The sequence below is a fragment of the Callithrix jacchus genome, chromosome 7 (genome assembly GCF_049354715.1).
Source record: "Callithrix jacchus isolate 240 chromosome 7, calJac240_pri, whole genome shotgun sequence".
In the NCBI taxonomy this organism is placed as follows: Eukaryota; Metazoa; Chordata; class Mammalia; order Primates; family Cebidae; genus Callithrix; species Callithrix jacchus.
Window position 1 is genome coordinate 24,568,622 of NC_133508.1, and position 16,685 is coordinate 24,585,306.

The following is a 16,685-nucleotide window of genomic DNA, read 5'->3' on the forward strand; positions in this document are numbered from 1 at the left end:
CAGTCTGAAAAAGCTTGTGATTTGATGAATGTGAGTTTCAGGAGACGTTTGGATAGTAGTAGAAAAGAATATTAAATGGACCTGTTTTCTGTTCCCTTGGAATGGGAAAGTAGGGGTGAAATGTGAGAACACAGAGGTTTGTGTATCCTACATAATTAAGATGACCCCCAACAATTGGGAGCAGACACCTCCCTCAGGGATTCTAGGGGCAAAGGCCCTGCTGTCAGAACCAGTTGTGCCCCAGGAAGAAAAGGAGATGAGAGAATAATATTTCTGGACTATTTGAGACCATTAACGGATGCCGTGCTCACTGTGACAGGGAATACTCTCCCCTGGGGGCAGGAAGGGTGCCTTCCTGTTCTCGAAGCCAAGAGAAGATTGCATTGAAGAGAAGAGTGAGGGATGGCAAGAGTGGAAGACTGATACCTCTTTGACTGGGTGGATGTCTGCTTAAGGAGCAAACTGACAGTTCACTTCCTGAGCTTTGTTAACCTGGGGAAAAGGGAATAAGAGAAAAATGGCAGAGGAAAGCAGAGAGAAGTGTCCAGGAAGGCAACTGTACTTAACGCTGCATGGAATGGCAAGGATGGCAGTGATTCCCATGTAGACCAGACAGACTGGTGCCGTCTTGAGAGTTCTCCACCAGCCAACAAGGCTCCCAAGTTTCTCAGAGGATCCACTTGTGTGTATAAGGGTGGAAGAGTACTGCTGGGAATGGGAGAAGTTGAATAGGAGCCTGACCTCTCACCTCCAGGAACTGTGCACACCCTGGCCTGGCACCCAAGATCCACATTTGGATGCCTGTCCCACAAGAGATGCTAAGAATGTATCAGTGTTAGTACAAGATACAAAAATCAGAAAACTTAACCCTCCAGAGAGAATTCACCTAATCCCTCTTCACTGACCCAAACCCACAAAGGAGCAAGATTTTGGATGGAGGCAGAGGTGGAGGAACCCAGAAGCAGAACGTTTTCTGTACCCATGGGGTATTCCTTGAGTCATTGCCAAGCCTGCACCAGAGAAAAGAAAGAGATAAGATTTAAGTTGGGTATGAAATTAGAGTTTTAAACTGGCCTAGACTTTTTGTAACTGCAAGTGATCAGAAGTTTATAGGATCTTGCTCAGGTATCATTAAGGAACAGGAAAATGGTATTTCACAGAGCATGGTTGAAGGCGATAGCTGGAAAAATCAAATAAATGAAACCACTTCATGTTTTCAACACTGAGTTCAAACTATCCAGTCTCCTAGTTATAGCAGAGAAAAAAGGCAGTTTGCTGAACCTTTAGCAAGAGAGTTCTTCAGGCATTTGATTTACCTTTGGGTGAACTATTGCTGGTTTTTGTCAGAGGTCAAGATGACAAGACAGTTTATAAAATGCAAGACTCAAGACACACCTTCGGTACTGCAGGCTCAGTTGCCTTTCTTCTTCCACGCGCCATCCTCCTCCCGACATCCGATTTTATAAGAGTCAGAGAGGAAAGGATTAAAAACATATTTTTTGAAAGTCATTTTTCTGCAGCTTCAAAGGACTTTTTAGACATTTGGACAAATTGTTTGTAAAATTTCAAGGATACTTTTTAATAAAACTGAATGGTTAGTTTTAAAAAAAAAACACCACCCTCATTTCCTCCTTCCTTGATAAAGGAATCACCTGTGAGATTGTTTCTGAGTGGCTGCACAACCTAGGAAGGCATTTCCTGTGGCTGATGAAAACTAGTTTAAAAAGAAATGCATTGAAGTTTATGTTAAGAATAACTTTCGTTGTTAATGGATACAAATATACACTTAGATTAAAAAAATAAGATCTGGTGTTCAACAGATCAGTAGAGTGACTATAGTCAACATCAATCCATTGTATATTTCAAAATAGGGTCCAGGCACTGTGGCTCACTCTTGTAATTCCAGCACTTTGGGAAGCCAAAGCAGGCAGATCACTTGAGGTCAGGAGTCCAAGACAAGCCTGACCAGCAAGGTGAAACCCCATCTCTACTAAAAATACAGAAATTAGCAAGGCGCAATGGTGTACACCTGTAATCCCAGCTACTTGGAAGGCCGAGGTATGAGAATCACTTGAGCCTGGGAAGCAGAGGTTGCAGCGAGCTGAGATCACATCACTGCAATTCCAGCCTGACTCAGTCTCAAAAAAAGAAAAAGCTAGAAGGGAATAATTGAGATGTTCCTAGCATATAGGAAACATAAATATTTCAAGTGATGGACATCCCAATTACCCTGATTTGATCATATAGATGTATCAGATTATCACATGTACTACAAAACTATGTACAGATATTATGTATTGACAAAAAAATTAATTTTTTAATAAAAGAATAATTCGGATTAAAAGAAAATTTCAGGGTCTGAGAGCTGGAGAAGAAAGCTGTTTTGGAAAGGGATGATAGTGAATAAGTTAAGCATATGGCTTTGGATTTCATGTAATCTTTTTAAAAGGAAAATGCATTTCTTAAATGATTAAAAAACAGAAAACACATTTACTTTTTAAAAAATGATATTGAATGACAGTCAACCGGTAAGATTCTTTTCTGCTTAGACTTCTCTAGTCTTTGTTTTAGGATGTCTTTGCTTTTACAAATTCCTTTCATCTTCCTGATAAAAGGCACTGAATAACAAAATAACACTTACTTAGAAATATTAGAAAGATTTGGTGTGCGTGCACATGCATGTGTGTGTGTGTGTGTGTGTGGTGTGTTACTTTAGATGTTACAAAAATATGAAACAAACCGATGCCCTGTATTTGTCCTTTCAGAGTATTGTAGGATTCAAGAGTGTCATGGCATTGGTGAAATCATTTGTTGGTAAAAGCCCAAACTCAGGATGTCTTCATTTTTCCTGCAGTTCTCTACAATGTGTGCAAAACTGAGCCCAAGATGGAAAGGCCTCCTGTCTCTCTGTGTCAGTCAAGGGGTGATTATCTTGTAGAGGGACAGACCCAGGCCCTCTCACTTTTGAGAGCTGAGTATTTTTTTCTCTTTGCCCAACTTGGACAACTGCGAAGATCTCATCAGCCTTCCATTATTATGTTTATAGTCATCAACAAAACTCTGTCCTCACTGACACTGCCATCTCCCTCACACAAACCCAGGTTTTCTAGTGATCATTTAGAACAATATATGCATGTCTTAGCCTGTTTTGTGCTCCTGTTAACAGTATTCCATGGAGAAATTTATTGGCTCATGATTCTGGAGGATGGGAAGTTCAAGATCAAGGGGTTGGCATCTGGTGAGGACCTTTGTGTTGTGTCATCCAATGGTGGAAGGAGCAAGTGAGCCCAAGAAAGTTCAAGATGGGGGTCAAGCTCACTTTTATAACAAACCCAATCCAAGATAACATTAAGCCATTCAGGAGAGCAGAACCCTCATGGAAACATCTCCCACTAGGCTCCATCACCCAACACTACTGGCATTGGGGGTTAAGTTTCCAACATATGAACCATGACCTCTGTTAATGTATAGAGCACAAGGATTCTACTTCTGGCAGATTCTTCACTCTCCAGATATTACTGAACTTGAATCCTGAAGATTGCTAGGGGTACATGACACAAGGACCTAAAAATTATAAGATTTGAATTATTAATCACAATGATAAAAATTATGACCATTAGTTAAGTGCCTAGTAGATGTCAGGTCAGAGAGGTACAGGTATGTAATTTTTAATCCTAAAGCTTACTTATAGGAGGGAATTTTTTTTTTCAGACAAGAAAACTTAGGCTGCATGAAAGTAATAACTTGCCCAAGCATGCACAACTAGAAGATAGATGAACTGGGATCCAGTCCTGAGTTTTTCTGACTACAGCATGGCCTCTTTCCAAAGAAAACTCTTAAGCAGGAACTGAAATATGGCAGGACATTTCCTCTGTGCCATGGAGACCTTTTGTTAAACCGTGGGGGTGGGGACCATTCTCTCCCTACATGGGGCACCTACATTTTTCTTAAAAGAAATGTGACCAAGTGAATGGCTAATTATTTAAAAATTGGGTCCTTTGCTGTATGATAAAGTGAGGTGGAAAGAAAGAGCAGACTGGCCAATACATCAAAGGATTTCCTGACACTCCCCAAAGCAGAAGACAGGCTGTCCCTGTTTCCTCTGTTCACTGAAGCTAGCCTTGATTCTCTCCGGCCACTGTCTGACATTATCAGTGTTCACACACATTAGCCTCAAAGGCTGTCCTGCATAACAGAGCACCTCGCCTCTTACTGCCTAGAGAAATTATTTTTCTCTTATTAAACAAAGGAAACTCCATGATCTAAAGAGGCCATTTTTCATCTGGATCATCAAGCAGTGGCTCTGAAGGTGTGTTTAAGTCCACTCTCAGGTGTGCTTGCCAAGCACACCATCTAGGTTCTGGCAGAGCACGGGGTCATTCAAATGCGTAATTCACAGGACTCCAGCTGCCAGACAGTGGGGCCTGGAGAACCAGGAAGGAAGCACAGTTGATATAATGAGTGTAGTTAACCCTTCAGAAGCATGAGATACAGCAACATTTTCAAAAATCTTCTACGTGTCAAGTTTTTGTGCTTTGCCCAGAGCGTGAAAGCTCATAACTTTAAGGATGTCAGTAAATGTACATTGCTTCTCATCACATTTGGCATAAAAGTTTATGAGGCCTCAGTGGTTTGGCCTGTGCCTGTTCTTCCTGACCCATGCTCCATCACTCAGCTCTCATTCCCTCCACTCTAGTCTCAGCGGCTTTCTTACCCCCAATCACCTTCCCCTGCACCCCCTGAATACCACCACCATCAGTCTCTAGCATATATTCTGCTGTATCTTCCCTCACGGCATTGACCACTCATTGTTTAACATTGTCTGCACCACTAGAAGGCTAACTCTGTGAGGATGGGGAATTCGTTTTGTTCCCTGACATAACCGAATACCTAATAGTTATCCAATAAATTAAAAATCCATGATGAATGAATGAATGAAGTGTAGATTCTGGAAAACATGGTTGTATTCAATCAGGAAGTCCATCAAATTTTATAAAGTATGTAACTTGTCTAGGGTTTGCTGTGCCAGGGTCTGCACAGCCCACGGCATCCTAGGTTGCCAGGACCCTTCCAGGGAAAAGGGATCTTCTCTTAGACAAACATGAGCTCCTCTTCCAGTCTGGGTCATCATCTGGTTTCCATGGCAACCTGTATAAAGTGCCTCCGACCCAGAGCAATTTATGGGACATAAAATACTCCACACTCATAAAACAGTAAACAAACAAAAAAAAACATAAAAAACACCTAAGCTCTCTAAATTACTATTTTGAAGATAATTTATTAGTATTCACAAAGCTTTAAGGGATATTTTTTCATAAACAGGCTATATCTGATAACAATAGTTGAATGTATTATACAAGTGCAGCTCTCTGCTAACCATGGAAAATGTAGATTTTATGCTAGTAAAGAGACTATTGGTTGTAATTATCTACATACATCCATGCTTTATACAAAAACCCAAATTAAATTAAGAGTAACATTTTCCAGTGTTAGTTTGTTTCTGTCCTAAATGCAGCGGTGTTGAAAAGACTTTATTCCACATTCAATATTTTGCAGCATTGATTGCTCTTTGCCGGGTGGCAAGTTGGGGCTTCAGAACAGGAAAATAAATAGACTTGCTCCTGAAAGGAGAAGAAGGTGGGACTCCCAGGGGAAGCTGGCCTTTGTGTTTGATGAATGAGTCTTTTTCAAGTATCTCTGTTGTTTGGTTTTTTTAAAGGAAACAGAGACACTCTCCAATCTGTTCCCAGACTCATTGTGTGAAATTTGCCTCGTTTGGGAACTTCATTATTTTCCTGGCTGCGAAATATTGAGTCAGTAGGTTTTGCAGGAATGCAGTGTCTGGAGACATTCCCAGGGGAGGCTTCTTGACAACTTTCCCTGTACCAAGGCTGAGGATGAGTGCACAGTAGGTAAGTCTGAAGTTAGTGATATGGAGAGGACAGTGGCAGCAGTGAATGGACATGATGGTCAAAAGACCCTTACTACTTCTGACTCTATGTCTCCACTGCCTCTCCTGCTTATAGAGCAAAAGATTTCAGTTGCTGCCATTCATTTCTATTTTGACATGACTAGAGGTTTCCAAATCTAAGTGCGTGCCCTATAAACTTAAAGAAAATTTTCCACGCATTGAAGGTTAGAAATCCACAAAATAGTACTGTGTGTAGCTGTGAGATATCCTCCCTGGAACTGCCTTATGGGTGAAGGGGACCCACATCCTGGGGATGCTCTGGCTGTGGCATCCCATTGAAGCACGCCCAGATAGGCCCGTTCCGTTCAGGAAAGTGTTCTGCCCAGTAATGCCGAGTGGAAATGCAAATTCCAATGTTGTTTTCTAAACACTCTCTTTTCTCTGAATGGCATCAGTAAACTGAGCCTTACCAACCCACTGGGGACAGCTAAAAGCTTAGATTGGTAGGATCAATCTGCCAAGAGCAAAGAAAACATCAAGCACTTCATTCGCTCAGAGACGTAATCAGAATTACCTTCAGCCAAATTAGGTGCTCTTGGAAAGCGAGCGCTCAAAGCAAATGGGTTTGTGCTGACATTGTCATCATGATCATCATTGTTCTCCTCATCAGTTTACAGTGAATTTATCATAGCAACATATATGGCCCTGGTAAGAAAAGCAACAGGGAACATTTTTATTGAAAAGCTCTCATAAATAGGGAATACAGCATGCCTAGAAGGGACTCCACTAGTCCAGGTACTTACAAAGTCTTCATGAAATTTTTAAAATAAATGATTCTAATAAAAAGCATTGGAAACACCTAAAATTTAAAAAATGGAAAATGTTCAATTTCCAAATTACAACAAATGTTTTTAAAAGTTGATATTGTTTTTCCTCCATTGATAATGATGATCGACCACCATAATCAAAATCATAGCCAAAAGCTAGAAGTTACTGAAACCTTCCCGCAAGCTGGGAACTGTAGAGAGGAGTTTACATGCATTGTGTCAATGTCATCCCCACAACATCCTCTGAGGTTGGGACTATTATTATCCCCATTTAAACAAAGAGGAAACTGAGGCTTAGACCTGGTGAATGGCTTGACAGAGATCATACAGTTGATATGTGATGAAACCAAAAATTAAGCCCCAAACCGTGGGCTCTTATACCAAGAGTATAATTCACACAGGGTAGTACAGAAAAGAATAGACTTGAAATTCTTGGTTTCTGTTGAGACAGTAACCATTTAAACGGGAGCTATGGGCTTGTTCTGTCTTGCCCCGTAGTGGTGGAAAAGGAAAGAGGTTTACAGGAAATGCTGTCAAATAATTTGTCACTCTTGGAGGAACCACTATGCCGAGAGGATATTCTTTCATGTCCAAATTCATGCAGACAAGAGAGGCTGCTCTGGATTTCTGAAGGGAGAAAGCATCTCAGAAACAGTTTTGAAAAGCAGTTTGTGTCGTGCCTAAGAGCACAAAAACCAGAGCCAAATTCTCTGGGTTCAGGTTCTGACCCCAGTGCATCCTAGCTGAGTTACCTTGGAAAAGTTGCTTAGCCTCTCTGTGTCTCACTTTTCTGACTGCAGAATTGAGACAGTAATAGCACCTATTTTACTGATCCACTGTGAGATTAAATGAGTTAACATTTGTCCTGTGGTTAAATATGCTTAGCACATAGTAAGACTATACAGGTATTGACTATCACTAGTACCAACCTTGAAATCACCTATTAAAGGTCTGACGGATGCAGTTGACCAAAGAGAGCATTGTTCACAATTCCCTGCCTGTGCACAAGTTCAGACTCAGGCACTCTATATATTTTGTTTTTACGGGTGTTTGGGATCTGCTTTTCACTTCTGTTTTCTCCCTTTGATGTGATACTTCAGATCTGCTCTTGCCTGTCTGCCTTGTTCTTAAGTGAACTGTGAATTGTTCCCTTGTTTTGTACCCAGAATTATGTTTCAAGGAAGTTGTTAACAAGACAATTCCCAGAAGCATAATACTCTAAAGCAGGGGTCCCCAACCCCGTGGCCATGGACTGGTACTGGTTCATGGTCTGTTAGGAATCAGGCTACATGGTAGGGGTGAGTGGCAGGCCAGTGAGTGAAGCTTCATCTGTGATTACAGCCACTCCCCATCACCTGCATTACCTCCTGACCTCCGCCTCCTGTCAGATCAGTGGTGGCATTAGATTCTCATAGGAGCATGAGGACTATCGTTAATTGTGCATGCAAGGGATCTAGGTTGCGTGCATCTTATGAATATCGAATGGCTGATGATCTGTCACTGTCTCCCATCACCCCCAAATGGGACCATCTAGTTTCAGTAAAACAAGCTCAGGGCTCCCACTGATTCTTCATGATGGTGAGTTGTATCATCTTTCATTATATATTTCAATGTAATAATAATAGAAATAAAATGTACAACAAATGTAATGCACTTGAAACGTCCAAAAACCACCTCCTGACCCTTGTCATAAAAAAAATTCTCTCCCACAAAACTGGTCCCTAGTGCAAAAAAGATTGGGGACCTCTGCTCTAAAGTTACCAAGACTACTTAGATGATGTAATAGTTACAGAATCTAAGACTTCCACTTCTAAAGAGATCATCTGGTTCAATTCTCTACCTAAAAGATGGTTCAAGTTTATACATTAAAATATTTGATTGATAAAGTAGAAACTGATTCTAAAACTGGAATTGTTCCTAGATAATTCTAGAACTTCAAAGGTTTAAAATAGGTCCATAGGAAATGCTTAACAATTATCAACTACCTTTTTAATAAGAGCATTAGTATTAGTTTGAATAACCCAAATCTTTTTCCTCCCAAGCCTGTGACTTCAAAATAAAGCCAGTTGCCTTTTAAATGCTAAATTGCAAAGTTCAAGCTGCATCTCTTTGCCATAACTTTATCAATTTCCATGTGCCTCTCAGGCATTTCTGAATGTCCCATGGGGCTGTCTTGCACCCTCAGGAACGTGTGCCTTGTGGCACCTGTCATGTTCTCCTCCATCATGGAAATGCACCATCTTTAATTCCAGTTGATCTCTATAATGACACTGTCAAGTCTACTGCCTCCGGACTTCTGGAGCAGGGTCTCAAGTCTCAGCAGGGGTAAGACCAGGGCTTCACTGTGCATGGAGACAAGCTTTTCTGGAAGCTGTATGGAATGACAATAGGACATGGAGTATGAGTTGTCATTACTACCCCTGCCCAGTATGGCTCAGAGGCTACAAATGCAGGTCCTTCTGTGTCTCTCTAGCTCTTGGCTTGCTGCCTTGTCACCCGGGCATGTTGTCCTTCACCAAAAGGTGTGTCCCAGGTATCTCTGCACATCTCCACATCTCCACCAACCACACTAGACCCTAGGGGAGAGGAGGGCATCCCTCCCATTCAAACTATATGCACATAATGCGCATGCTGTGAACACACACACATACACACACAAACACAAACGAGTCTAAAGCTGTACCTTAAAACCCACATTTCCTATCCCAGAAGAGGATTCTTCCAGGGGATTGAAAAGTGAGAATTCTATTTTCTTCTTAGAGCGGCAGCATCCTCATAGCAGGAGAGGTGGGTGGTCTTGCCTTGTGGCCCCCAAAGAAACAATTTCCATCAGAATATGTTGTTCCCAGTCCCTGCTAGCTCTGCTAAAATATTCAAGTTACATAGTCAGACCCCTGGATATCTCAGTGTGAACTATATTAATTCAGGCATCATTTTGGCAGATTTTCATCTTTCCCTTGTTTGTATTTCTAGGATTAAAAAACCCATTCTCTGCCCCAAGGTTAAATCCAAGTCTCCACTCGTAGAACCTATATACAGTGTATTACTTTAATTAATTAACTAAATTTAACTTTTCAAGGTGAGAGGGCATACAGTCTCAGGGGATTCCTGTGGAAAAGACAAATGTATACCCACTCAAACACACACATGCACACGTACACACATGAATGAGTAAATTAGAGTGAGGCTACTGATGATTTGCCATAATGTCTAGAAAAAGTCTCTGTAAACTTCACAGGGAGATGGGCTAGCAGCCTATTCTAATAGTTTAGGTGTGAGGAGATGGTGACTCTGACAAAGTGGGAGCAGTGGAGATGGAGAGGAGAGAGATTGGGGGTATATTTTTAAGGTAGAGTCAAAGGTCTTACTGTCTAAACTGGATATGGGAGTGTAAGGAAAAAGAAGAGTTATTTAGGGCCTAGGCAATCTTGTGAATGGGGGTGTCATGGTACCAAGGTAGGGCACACTGGAAGAAGAGCAGGATTGAAAGGAGAGGAGGTGGAAGGGGTCAGTTAGGAGTTTGATTTCAGGCATCTTAAATTCGAGAAGCCTGTTGGAGACTGAAACGGAAATGTCAGAGACAGGTGGGCCAGTCTGGAGCTCAAAGGAGAGGTGGAGGATTGAGCAAAGGACACTGAATGATAAGGAGAACCAGGAGGAGGCAGTGCTCCAGGAACCAAGTGCAGAAAGTGCTTCAGGAGGAATAAAGGGATCAATGGTCCACACTGCTGAGAAAGGTCGTGTCGAATCAGGACGAAGAGTTGACTATCACAGGATTTGTCAAGAGAATAGTCCTACCTTCACCAAAGGGGTTTCAGTGAGCGGGGCACAAGGATGAAAGCCCAAGGGAGAGGGACCTCACACCTACCGTGTGAAGGGACCCATGGGGTCATCTTAGTGACATTTTCCCGACAGGCTCAGACTGTAAGTCAGAATTGTGAATTCACAGCAACTCTTCATTTATTTCATAATCTTCGCCTTTAATTTAGGTATAACATTTTGAGGGAAACATTTTCCTCACCAATAGACATAACTTTTTCACATCTTATAAAAGAGATACTTTTGCAGTTATCATAGCACAGGAAATGTAGGATTTTTTTGGAAATGTCAGTGAACATAGTTGCTAAAATTTAGAAGGAGAAGAGTTTGAATGAGTATGAGGATGCTATTAGTCAAGCCACCATGAGATTAATCCCCAAGGTGTCAGATTGTGGGGGAGCCACCTGACCTGTGCCTTGCCCTCTTCTCTCCCTGTGCGTCAGCTGATTACAGCCTGGCTGACTCACCCTTCCTGGGAAGTAGCTGGATTTTCCTCTTCTTAGAGGGGCTGGCACAACTTGGTGCATTGGCGGTGGATCTGAGAATCCCCTGCCTGGGGACTAGCTGGCAAGCCGAGCTGCTGCCTAGTCAGGGGGAGCCAGAGGGTAAGAGTTGAGACATATTTAAGGCATAACATAGAAGAAAGAATCAGGAGCCAAAGTGTGAAATCAAAAGGGGACCTAGGAGAAGAGAATATTCAGAAAATAAAAAGAACAAAATGGGAGATGGTGAAAAAATATTTCCTTTTTTGAGACAAAGACTCCCTTGGTCGCCCAGGCTGTAGTGAAGTGGCACGATTGTGGCTCGCTGCAGCCTCAACTTCCTGGACTCAGGTGGTCCCTCTATGTCAGCCTCCCGAGTAGCTGGGGCCAGATATTCACACCACCACACTTAACTCCTTTTTGTAATTTTTGTAGAGATGGAGTCCTGCTATGTTGTCAAGTCTGGTCTCAAACTCCTGAGCTCAGGAGATCTGCATGCCTTGGCCTCCCAAAGTGCCAGGGATTGCAAGCATGAGCCACCGTACTCAGCCGAGAAAAGATTTCAGAGAAGGAAGGAAGATTTATAAAGAAGGGTTTTTATGTTTGCAGTGTCCAGCTGAGCCCTTTAAAGGGACCCCAGAAAGACAATTACCTGTAGTAATAGTATTGGAGAGGCCAGGCACAGTGGCTCATGCCACTCCCAGCGTTTTGGGAGGCCAAGTTGGGAGGATTGCTTGAGCCCAGGAGTTTGAGACTAGCCTGGACAACACAGCAAGACCCCATCTCTAAAAATAATAAAAAAGAAAAAGAACATAAATAATAGCATTGGAGAAAAGGCTCATTGATGTCTTATAAGATTATCCCACAGGATCAACTGTGTGCTGTCTGGAATGTTTATAGGTTGTATTGAGTCCCTCAGATGGGTATATTGAAGTCCTAAACTCTGCTACGTGTCAATGCGACACTCTTTGGAAGTAGATGTAATCAGGTTAAGATGAAGTCGTCTTAGAGTATGGCGGGCCCCACGCTAATGTGACTGGTGTTCTTATGATAAAAGGAATACTTAAACCCAGACAAATGCAGAGGAAAGATGGCCATGTGGAAATGAGGTAGAGATTGGAGTTGTCCTGCTGTTAACCAAGAAGGCCTGGGCTACCAAAAACTGAAAGTGGCGAGGAAGGATCCCCACCTAGAGGCTTCAAAGGAAGCACAACCCTCCCAACAACTTCCTTTCAAACTTCTAGCCTCCAGATCTGTAAGAAAATAAAGTATCTCTTCTGTTAAGTCACTCAATTTACACTACTTTGGTATGGCAGCCCTTAGGAAACTAATTGAAGAACTACAGACTGTTTTTTTAATTTTATTTATTTATTTCAATAGGTTTTGGGGGAGCAGGTGGTGTTTGGTTACATGAATCAAGTTCTTCAGAGATGACTTGTGAGATTTTGGTGTACTCATCACTGGAACAGTGGACAGTGTGCCCAATGTGTAGTCTTTTCTTTTTTTAATTGAGTTAGAGTCTCATTCAGTTGCCTAGGCTGGAGTGCAGTGGTGTGATCTCGACTCAAGTGATTCTCCTGCCTTCCGAGTAGCTGGGATTACAGGTGTGCACCACCACGCCTGGCTAAATTTTTTTTCTGTGTGTATTTTTAGTAGAGACAGTCTCACCATGTTGGCCAGCCTGGTCTCAAACTCCTGACCTCAGGTGATCTGCCTATCTCAGCCTCCCAAAGTGCTGGGATTACAGGTGTGAGCCACCACCCCCAGCCCAGTGTGTAGTATTATCCTTCCCCCACTTCCAGCCTTTCCCTGAGTCACCGAAGTCCATTGTATCATTCTTATGCCTTTGCATCCTTATAGCTTAGCTTAGGTTTGATTTTCCATTCCTGAGTTACTTCACTTAGAATAATGGTCTTCAATTCCAGCCAAGTAGCTGTGAATGCCATCATTTCATTCCTTTTTGTGGCTGAATAGTATTCTATGGTGTGTGTGTGTGTGTGTGTGTGTGTGTGTGTGTGTGTGTGTGTGTAAATTTATCTACTCATTGATCAGTGGACATTTGGGCTGGTTCTATATTTTTGCAATTGTGAGCTGTGTTGCTATGAACATGCACATGCAGGCATCTTTTTCATATAATAATTTCTAATTCCAGGCCAGGTGCGGTGGCTCAAGCCTGTAATCCCAGCACTTTGGGAGGCTGAGGTGGGTGGATCACGAGGTCAACAGATCGAGACCATCCTGGTCAACATGGTGAAACCCCGTCTCTACTAAAAATACAAAAAATTAGCTGGGCATGGTGGTGCGTGCCTGTAATCCCAGCTACTCAGGAGGCTGAGGCAGGAGAATTGCCTGAACCTAGGAGGTGGAGGTTGCGGTGAGCCGAGATCGCGCCATTGCACTGCAGCCTGGGTAACAAGAGCGAAGCTCCGTCTCAAAAAAAAAAAATAAGTAAATAAAAATAATTTCTAATTTCTCCCAATAGTGGGATTGCTGGATCAAATGGTAGAACTACAGACATTTTTTGACCTGTGATGTGTGTAAATGTATATAATAAAGATATTCTACTACTTTTAAAGATGTCTACCAAGATGGCAGTTTAAAAATCTCAACTCAGAAAAAAGTACACAAAATTCCAATCAATGCCTATATTTATTTTTCCCCAAGTAATTAGGCAAATTGAAGTTGGTGGGGGAGGCTAGCTTCACTTGATTTCCAGTGAATAGTGCTGATGAGTCAGGACCATTACATCTCTCAGAAAATGCCCTGTAAAAAGCAAAATCTGACTGTTGTGTTTACTAAAGTGATACCATATGTTGGTTGATTAACAAGTTGTCAGAATATTAGAAGTTCTTGGCTGATTGCAAGAAGGAGCATCTGTTTGCTGGATCCTTTATCTAATGTGTGTACAGATAGCACCAGGTCTGGCGCTTTTCCTAAATACCAGATATAAATTCCTGTAGTATTTAACCTTTAGAGAGTAACACCGATGTACACCTAGAGTTGAAGATGTTTATTCTGAGGAGAGCAAATGAAATAAGGCCAGACAAAAAGATAAGTGTGCATATGAGAGTATGTCATCTTGCATTGTTTTACCGTTATCTCTGACATCATGTACCACAATGAATGTTTACTTGAATGTCACTTGCGTAGGGTTAGAGGAAAAAGAAAATAAGAAAAATCTTTTTTAGAGCTGCTTATTGTTTTATCTGTTGATGGAATTTAATAGTGCTTTATTTGTATAAAGTGACTTACAGTTTATAAATGCTTTCACATCGAATTCTCACAACCTTGTAAAGGTGGCAAGGAATCCTATCCCTGTTTCGTGATGAGGAATCTGCCGCTGAGTTGGGATACATCCATCCGACTTAAACATGGTGAAACCAGGACATAAAGCCAGGTCTCCTGAGGTGCTGTGATGGGATTTGCTCAGGGTGAAATTCTGGAATTTTCCTTTGTAACTTCTTGCACCTGTTCTCCACCACCTTTGATAACAGCCAGCCACCATGGATTAGATTGTACCATTTTAATTTTAGCCAGTAGATTCCTTTTCACTGCCCATCAAAGCAGACATAAAATAAGTAAAGGGGGAAAAGGGACTCTTCTTATGTTAACCGAGTTCAAAGTTAGAATTACATTTCAGTTGTTTCATTTCCTTTGAAGGTTCTCAGAACCCATGATCTTAAAACTAAGTGGCTCTGTGATATGATATACATTTCACCTTTTCTTTAGCCCAAGTCTTTTTGTTCTATATTTTTACAACATACACAAGACTACGTTATGGAGAATTTTTTTAATGTTTCAGGAAATTGGACATATTAGAAAAACAGAGTATTTTCTTTTAAGTATCCCAAAGTTTAGTTTTTTATTTAAATCATAAGTCAGATGTCACTTCTGGGCATTTCTTCCTATCATTCATTCGCTTAATGTAGGGGAGGAAAAAATAACTTCTTTTTTTTTATTATTAATGATACTTTATTTTCTAGGATGGCATAATATAATAAAAAGGAGGGTTTTTTATTGCATTTTAGGTTTTGGAATAACTTCTTTACCCTTTTAGCTTCAGTGGCCAGGGTCTGTGAATTAAACTGATAAAAGACAATTCACATGAGAAACTGTTTTCTCCCATGTATGCAGAGGGCCTCACATAAGAGGGCCTCACCTTCAAAAAGTACTTAGGCATTGATGCTTATATACCATTTTAACAAAGCAATAAATTGTGGACAAGTGACAAGACAAAATAAAAGGCGTTTGGGCTTCTGATATGGTTTGGATCTGTGTCCCCACCCAAATCTCATGTTCAGTTTTAATCCCTAATATTGGAGGTAGAGTCTGATGGGAGGTGATTGGATCATGGGGATGGTTTTTAATGATTTAGCCCTGTCCCCCCACAGTGCTATCTCACAATAGACTTCTCGTGAGATGTGGTTATTTAAAAGTGTGTGGCACCTCCCCCCATCTTCCTCCTGCCCTGGCTATGTGAAGATGTGCCTGCTTCCCCTCTTCCTTCTGCTATGATTGTAAGTTTCCTGAAGCCTTCCCAGCCATGCCTCCTGTACAGCCTACAAAACCATGAACCAATGAAACCTCTTTTCTCTTTAAACTGCCAGTCTTAGGAATTTCTTTCTTTCTTTTTTTTTTTGTCTGTTTGTTTGTTTTGTTTTGTTTTTTTAGATGGGGTCTCACTCTATTGCCCAGGCTGGAGTTCAATGAAGTGTTCTTGGCTCACTGCAACCTCCACCTCCCAGGTTCAAGTGATTCCTAAGCCTTAGCCTCCCAAGTAGCTGGGACTACAGGCGTGTGCCACCACATCTGGCTAATTTTTTGTATTTTTGCTAGAGATAGGGTTTTACCACGTTGGCCAGGCTGGTCTTGAACTCCTGACCTCAGGTGATCCACCCACCCATAGTTCTGGAATTACAGGCATGAGCCATCATGACTGGCCCAGGAATTTTTTATGGTAGTGCAAGAACAGACTAATACAGCTTCTAAGTGCAACAAATTGTAGGAAAGTAAGTATATGGAGGAAACTAATGGAAGATATGGATTATTTAATTAGTTTTGTTATGTAGATGCACGTTATTACAATCTTCAGTGGTAAGAGTTATCTCCTCTTCCTGGTATGAAATTTATCCCTTGCTTTTAGGCAGAAATAGGGGTAACAGAGAGTTCCTTCTGTATCTTCTGTTTCTCAGTTGTCTTCAACTCAGAGTAATGCTTATGCCAAAGTGGCCTCTTTTAAGGTGGCTTATTCTGTTCACCTTCATTACTTTGGAGGACCTCTGTAGTCAGGTCCTTCCCTATCTTTCCAGCTATATCCCCAACATTTTAACTTCTGAACCATTTTTTGTTTGTTTGTTTTTCAGAGATGGGGTCTCACTCTGTCACCCAGGCTGGAGTGCAGTGGAGCAATCTTGGCTCCTGATTTCAAGCCATTCTCCTGCCTCAGCCTCCTGAGAAGCTGGGATTGCAGGTGCACACCACCATGCCTGGCTAATTTTTGTATTTTTAGTAGAGACGTGGTTTCACCATATTGGCAAATGCTGCGTTTCTTGGTCTACACTTTCCCTCCTCTGAACTCATATACTCATACTCATCTCTCTGTAATAACATTTCCTTTCCTCTTCTCCTTCCCCAACTTACCCATCC

The 16,685-nt window shown here is 41.6% G+C and overlaps 1 protein-coding gene and 1 long non-coding RNA gene across 2 annotated transcripts in view; both read left to right on the forward strand.

Moving 5' to 3' along the window:
- The window catches only part of LOC144576890 (uncharacterized), a 36,111-nt gene extending 24,835 nt beyond the window's left edge, over positions 1 to 11,276 (forward strand). The window contains exon 2 of the long non-coding RNA XR_013519588.1: positions 320 to 11,276. This is a non-coding gene — a long non-coding RNA (uncharacterized LOC144576890). The remainder of the gene's footprint in view (positions 1 to 319) is intronic.
- KIAA1217 (KIAA1217 ortholog) overlaps positions 1 to 16,685 on the forward strand; it is an 820,488-nt gene that overhangs the window by 436,713 nt on the left and 367,090 nt on the right. The gene's annotated exons all lie outside the window — the stretch shown is intronic.